This window comes from Lutjanus erythropterus, chromosome 4 (assembly GCF_056507025.1).
Source record: "Lutjanus erythropterus isolate fLutEry1 chromosome 4, fLutEry1.hap2, whole genome shotgun sequence".
NCBI classification, from domain to species: domain Eukaryota; kingdom Metazoa; phylum Chordata; class Actinopteri; order Lutjaniformes; family Lutjanidae; genus Lutjanus; species Lutjanus erythropterus.
In genome coordinates, this window is record NC_139320.1 from 7,492,049 (window position 1) to 7,499,424 (window position 7,376).

The window sequence follows — 7,376 nt, forward strand, 5'->3', positions numbered from 1 at the left end:
AAAACGCTATATGTTGAGTTCTTACTATGAAACAAACACCCCCTTATTTTTTTTTTAGATAACGCTGTAAAGAACTACGCTAACACAGTTGACTTGAACGCATCATGGATTTATTCCACCAGATTAGTAGATGGCGCTCACGTGCTCCTGTGGATCAGACTGAGTGGTCTCTTCTCAGGCCCTTCCTAGCGCGAGTCAGAAATAAAATGGCGCTGGCTTGATTAAGATGGTAACCTTACGTCTGTCTCTTCATTGATCCACAGCCAGTGCACCACAGATCCACAGTGCTCTTAAACCTGTGTATCATATGTCGCCGGCCCAGATACCCCGAGGTCACATAAATTATATAAATCCATATTAGGGGTCGACTGGTACTGGATTATAAGGTCAATGTCCATATTAATATTCTTGAGTGTAATATGTTGATTCCTTTACATTTAGTATTAAAGGTACAATATGCAACAATTTCAGTTGAAACTATCTGAAATTTAACTGAAATGATAGAAATAATGTGAAGAAATGACAGTTTTGATGTTACGTTAAATATGATGTGTTGCTGAGATATCTACTGATATTAGCACGCTAACCAACTGCAGAAGCTTTCTTGTAATATCACTTTGTCTTGTAATACCACTTTGTCTTGTAATACCACTTTGTACCACAAAAGGTGATAGTGAGTCACTGTAGTGTGCAGTCTGTCCTCAGTCCAGTCACAAAAAACTGGTTCTCTCCTGTTCGTGGCATGTTAGCCACTCGAAACCCCATAGAGGAGTAACCCCAGACGAGATGTTGGCCTTAGCAACTTGATTCAGGGATGACATGTCAATGTTTTTGCTCCCAAGTGGACAGAAATATCAATTAATGATGCTTTAATGAGTCAACATTATTTCAGGAATTTCCATTTTCCTTCTGAACATGTAAATATTTAAAGCCTTCTGCTCCAAAATGTAATAACATCATCTGCCTAACATCATATACACGAGGTGTAAACATATAGTCTCTATCTTGTGTTGTTGATCATTTGTCTAAAGAATGAGTCGATGTGGGTTTTAATGTCTCACGCTGGTGGAGGAAAACAAAACTCATGAGGCGAAAATGTATTTTCTAGTTCATAATAAACTAACTGGAGCTTGACTTTGACAGACTTTGGCTGTAACACACTGACTCATTGCACTCAACATTTTTCTTCTATTCTTTGTCAGCAGTTTTCCTCCATTGAAGTACACTAACTGCAGCAGCTTTGGACTCCATCGAGAACAATGTGTTCCCGTACACACGAATATACAAACAAGCATGCCACAAACTGTTCCATCAATGCACACAATGAGCGCTTGGCCAGAGACCGAAACCCAACCCTAAATAATAAAGAGTATTGGCCTTGACAGGAATTGGATTCTCCAGCGCTGAGCCAGTACATGATGGATGATGGAACGCGTCCATATTTAACTGCTTCCTCATCACTTTATTTTCTACAAGATGGATGACTCATGAGGACGGTCAAAAACTAGAAGGCCCGTGTTCTGCCCTCATGGCCCCATTGCCCTGTCCTTTTTTCAGATTAAGTCAGCGAGACCAACATGTTCTCACGCCGGCTCATCGTGTGAGCAATATTAAATCTGCAGTGTCCACACAGACTTTCAAAATACACAGAACTATTTGGTTAGGCCTAAAATCAGAATCTGAATCAGAAACTGTGGCATGTTGGGGCATACAAACATAATACTAGAAATATAAGATTAAGGCAAGCACTGTCAGAAAAACAGCATTAATAGAAGAGTAAAGAATACACAATAAAACATGAGAAAACAAAAGTGTGCAAAAAAAAAGTACAGTATAGAAGAACAATATTTACAAATGTTACTGATATTTAAATAGACAGATAGATGAAGGAGCTGTGCAATTTTGTGTGTGTCTGTGCGTGTGTCTTTGTTTTCAAGATGGCACTGTGGACAGCTGCTTCGGTGTGTTGGTGTCTTAGGAGAAATGTTTTAAGTTAAGATAAGAATATTAGTTACCTAAGTTAAAGGCATAATATTTATGTTCTGTGATTATCTGAGTTGTTTTCTTCACTTTTAAATAACCATCATTGCATGTCATCACCATCAGGCAGAAACTTAATATGTTCAAAATCACTTTTCACTTTTTGGTATCTTCTTAGCGCCACCACTTCGATTAATGTGATTGGTTCCTTATGTTTATGACATCATATACCCAGCCTGACTGAATCTGTTTTTTTGAGACAGCTTGCTGCAGTTTCAAAGCAAGAAATGCTCAGACATGACACGTTCTGCTTATTTTGCTCCTGATATGTCTTGTCTCACATGAAAAACACCAAGATTAAAACCTGAGTGTCACAGGAGGGGCTCTTTAAACTAACTGAATACCACTTAGTGAAGTTAGTAGCTCTTTTAAGTACTTTTTATTGGTTAAATATTTGTAGAACCCATAGACTGATGTGGATTTATGAAAAAAAAAATCACTGACAAAATATGGAAATATGATCCACCCAACATCAATGATATAAAAATTCATCTGACATGACTCAGGCAGAAATCAGGCTCATGTAAAAAGCAATATTAATATTTTATTCATGTCACATTTAATCACATTTGGCGACTTCCCTCCTCACTCTCTGATGTATCTGATATATCCCATGTTTTACTGGAAGTTATAACAGCTAGTAGAAATGCATGGATGCCTTGAATAAATTACAGATTTCTCTGTGTTTTGACCATTGTTGGAAATGTTTGGGATAAAGTGCACAACTCAACAAATATATAACCTAGGTCTTACATTTTTAGATATTTTAATGCAGAAATGTTACATATTATAGCTTTAACACGTTACGTAAGTTAACATGTGTAAGGTACCCATGTACTTATGTATGTTTCGTTAGTTAAAAAGAAGTCAACCACTGGTTTCATACAGGACACAAACTAGTTTGATTTGTCTATTCAGCTTTCTCCGTCTTTATACTACATCACCTGACTTCAACGACACATCAAAATGTCACAGTAGAGGGGTGCCTATAGTATTGCCACCCATAAAAATAAGGGACATGTTGCCTGTGGCCCCTGTCCAGGCAACATAAATCAAGTGGGGCGGTCCAGGGGTCCTCCTCTCTGGGATTTTGAATGTCAGAAACTTGATCACCTGCATTCTGGTGAATTTTTATGCACTCATTTGTACTTTTTATGCATCAATTACAAAATCATAAGGAAATAAAGAATCATAAGAGTATTTGAATGCATTATAAAATTAAACGTAATCGAGGGACAGTCAACTGGGACAGACAAGCGCCCTGCTAGTCTGTATTCTGTCTCTGCTGCCTCAGATCTATTTGCTTTGACTTTGCTCACCACCAGATGCACGCCATGTTGTTCCACACCAAAGTACCCTGGACAGTCCAACTGTAGCCTATGTCATGTTTTACAAGTAAGACATGCAAGGACCACTGGGAAAAGAGAAAGAAACATAGAGTACTGTGTTGCATTTGCCCAATGAGCTAATGGTTAGCTGTGGGTAAAACAAAGAAGAGCTTCTCATAAATCCCCATGATTCAGGTCTTTATAGTGGGAACACTGTGATGTTGTATGACCTGAGAATCACAGGCTGTGATCGTTCTTGTAAATAATTCTGTTTTCATTTACAACTGTTTGAACTGTCGAGTTCAGCTCAAAGAGAACTGAATAGTGCTCATGAGGTCAATGTTGAAAAAGACAAAGATGAGCTTGATACTGACTAAAAGGTAAAACAGTTGGCTTAATTTTATGAGCAGGGTTGCCAGGTCTAAAATTGGGCTACTATTGAAAAACGGGATGATTTTTTTTGTCTGCTGGTTCGCTGGACTTACTTTGCATGCAAGTTACATTAATGGTATCTATATATACATATGCATATTTTAAATTAAATAATATAGTAATGCCTAAATCCCACCAAACTGACTCTAGATTAAACATAAACACACACAGACCTGGCACATGTCACATGCACACCCAAATGTTCCTGTTATCTCTGAATTAGACCTTTATATCTACAGAAGGAGTTTTTTTTAGACATAATTTTATATACTTAGAGATTTTCTTAATTATTCAAAATTGGCTGAGGGTTTGCATGTTTCTGTGGTCACATACTTTTTGTTGCTTTACAGTAATTTTAATATTTTGAACTCACACAAATATGCAAATGAGGTGTCGTGTGTTTGTGTTGCGTCATTTGCACTAGGCAATGCAAATGCAAATGTTAACTCCGCCTTTATTCACATCTTATGCAGGGCCTATTTTAGAGGGGGGACATGGAAAATGGGGGGACTGGACCCCTGAAATATGATTGGCCACCCCAAGTGCCACCCCATTATCTTCACTGTCCAGTGAGAGGCGGGACTTTAATTTCAACCAGCTATTTGACGATTATTTATAAATGTGGATTATTTTCTTTTGTATGTAGCCTGCCTTTAATATTTTATATGGTTAATTTATTTTATGGATCATTTTACAAGACAGGGTTGTATAATAAACTGTTATAGTTCCTTTAGGTACTAACAAAAAAATGTACAGTGCACAGCAAACGGGTGAAAAAATCATAAATCATACATATAAAACTATTTTGCAAAGTGTAATGCTGAGGACAGAGGTGGAATGGAGGTACAATTTATTTTTGAGCACTTCAGAAATAAAGTATGGAAGCTTTATATTGCATTTGTGTGGTGTCTTGATTTGATTGATGATTGGTGATTTATAGGACTATTTGTCTTTTACATAAAAAAATTGAACACAGGAATATAAGAAACTGAAATCCTATAATGTTAGTTATTCAAGTAGATATGAGAAATACGTTAATGATAATCTAATGTGTGTGTGTATGTTGGTGCACATGCAAATGCCTGTTTCTACGTGAACAACTCATAAGAGAGAAGCCAGATTTATAGTATCACTTACAAATGAGCAGAATATAACAGCACTATGGAAGCCCAGTGTTTTCCAACAGGCATGATTTCAATTAACAGCAACAAATTTCTTCTGACATGTAGTCGCAAGTTATTCAGTGTGTCAATCGCCCCTCCGACTTTGGGCCAGATGTCATTTAAAGCAGAAAAAAAAAGAATTTCTTGGTGGATATGAAGTCGTAATCTGAGTTGCACATGCCACATCATACAGTATGGCGTCGACTTTCAAAGCCCCCATTATGCAATAGCTGTTCCACTGACTCATTGTGCTGGCAGGATTTTATATTAGGGACTTTTTGGAATGGTAATCATCCCACTAGCTCATAGAATAGGTGAGTAAATACCCCAGTTTACTTTAAGGCATATATTTACTCTGTAATGTATGTTTATGGGTTGTTATGTGCTCGAATTAATCCTTTTGGAAACACCCATAAACCTGAATCGAGTTGCCAAATCTGTCCGGTCTAAATTAGCAACAGACGTGTTCTTCACTGTAATCTAATATCACATATAAACCTCTGGCTACATTATAGGGATATACCTAATGTGCATAGGTGGTTTGGATTTTTTTGTTTACATTGTGAATCTGTTGATACGTGTATGTCTATATGAATGTGTTCTATACTGTATAGTGTTTCATGCCACTACACCAGCACACTACCTCATCTCTCCTACTTATAGAGGAATGTTGAGGGCCTTGGCAGCATCGTGGCATCATCTAGTGCAGCTGTGGAAATCTGCGCCAGTGTATCTGCTACCCATCAGTCATGGAGTCCTAGCAGGCCAACAGCTGACCGTGCGCCACACAGAACCATGAACCACACACACTCATTAAAAAAAAAACCTGACAAAACAGTGATGTCATTGTACTTGACGGGACATAGCAGCAGAACTGGCCTGGCTGTCCTCGGTGGTTTGTGGAAAAATAATCCCTGCTATATAGAACCAGCAAATCCACAGCGCCCAGCCCACAAGTCTCCCACATGGTCTTTTGTTGGAACAGAACTACACATATGTACTTCTCTGAAATGTAACTCGGCAAAGAAAGAGAGAGGAAAGACATCCAGTGAGTGAGAAAGAGACTGAAAAATGAATGTGAACCAAATAACACATAACCTGTCTATTAAACGTGTGAAGACAACACAGCTTCTGAAAAGCTTCTAGTGCCCAGAGGAACCACAACCTTTTTCCAGGTTCCAGGTTTTGGTTTCCTCAAAACCATGGCATATATTTGTCACAGAATGGATCACTCTGGGCATAATTTAAAAACATATGAATTTGTTTAAATATATATTAATGAAACTGCACAATATTCTTAATGGAAATTTCCCCCATGATTTGAGATAATCTGACAAATCATTGACAGATTGAAAGCTATTTCTTGATTTTAGAAGCAGTTGGCAAAACAGTTAGGGCTAATGATGCTAGATTATGTGGGCCAATCCCAATACTTGATATCTATATATCAACCAATATTCTTCATACAAAACATAGAATATATACACTGTTTTTTGCAATACTTGTGACAAAGATTTCTAATGGAGGCAGGATACTTTACACTTTAAACAATAAACTTTATTGCCTAAAATTATATAAGGTCACTGAAACTTTCACTTGTATCTTTAATAATTACAAGCCATTATAAATTAAAAAAATTAAATAGGGTGAAATTTATGCATATATTAAACCAAAATTAAGTAATCAAATAAACACAGAATTCTGCCTATAAAACTAACAAATAAAAACAGTTAATCAGTCTTATTTTCTGTAAAAATATTAATATATATCTATATATCTATATATCTATCTATATATATATATATATATATATATATATATATATATATATATATATATATATATATATATATATATATAATAATTCATATTAGTGTATATCAAACAACTATACTCTGATACTGATATAGAACAATATAGCTGTAATAGGCTAATATCGGGTTGATGTATCGGTCAACCAATATTTTGTTTGGGCTCCAAAAACAATCTCACTGCCAGGTATATTAGTAGCTGTTCTGGAGTGTGTGATTGTATCACACAATCTTCCTAGACACCGTTAACTCATTTGTCAGTTGATTTCTGTTCACATTTCTATATTTCATGTTTTCCATGACTGTCCTGAAAGGCCTGGAAAAAAAACCCAATGCACTTCCCATGACATCCCTTGTGTTCTTTATGACAGTACGAAGCCTGGTGGACACTGACTCATTCTCCACATGGCTGCAGATCAAGACAAGAGGGCTAAGAATTTGGTCATCGGGTGCTATCTCGCTTAGTTTTTAGTCGCAGCCTTTGGGGCTACTGTCAGTTAGCTGGGAAGCTATCAGCTAAGCTTTCATAATTGGCAGTCACAGTCAGCACAGCAGCTCCTCGATATCCTGGCTTGTTCGCAAGTTGACATAAGTAACTTTCC